This window comes from Morone saxatilis, unplaced genomic scaffold, assembly GCF_004916995.1.
Source record: "Morone saxatilis isolate NCDOM2014 unplaced genomic scaffold, NCSU_SB_2.0 Contig5, whole genome shotgun sequence".
Classification (NCBI taxonomy): domain Eukaryota; kingdom Metazoa; phylum Chordata; class Actinopteri; family Moronidae; genus Morone; species Morone saxatilis.
Window position 1 is genome coordinate 24516209 of NW_023340095.1, and position 280 is coordinate 24516488.

General features: G+C 46.1%; 1 protein-coding gene across 1 annotated transcript in view; it reads right to left on the minus strand.

The window, feature by feature from the left end:
• kcnh3 (potassium voltage-gated channel, subfamily H (eag-related), member 3) overlaps positions 1-280 on the minus strand; it is a 130630-nt gene that overhangs the window by 39668 nt on the left and 90682 nt on the right.

A 280-nucleotide genomic window follows, 5' to 3' on the forward strand; every position in this document is an offset into this window, starting at 1 on the left:
AGTGTGGCATGTAGTGTACAGCGCATTGAGTGGTTTAAAGACTAGAAAGGCGCTATATAAGTACTGTCCATTTACATGGACCACGAGAAACCTGCACAGGCTTCAGAATAATACAGGAACAACGTTGCTTCAGCACCACCAGTCTACTAACTACATATGTAACTACATATGTACCTACATATGTAAGGGGGTCTACCAGGGCTTTCTTTACCCTTTCTTTTCTTTTGGGCGGCTGTGGTGCAGAGGCAGAGCGGGTCGTCCCCTAATCGGAAGGTTGTTG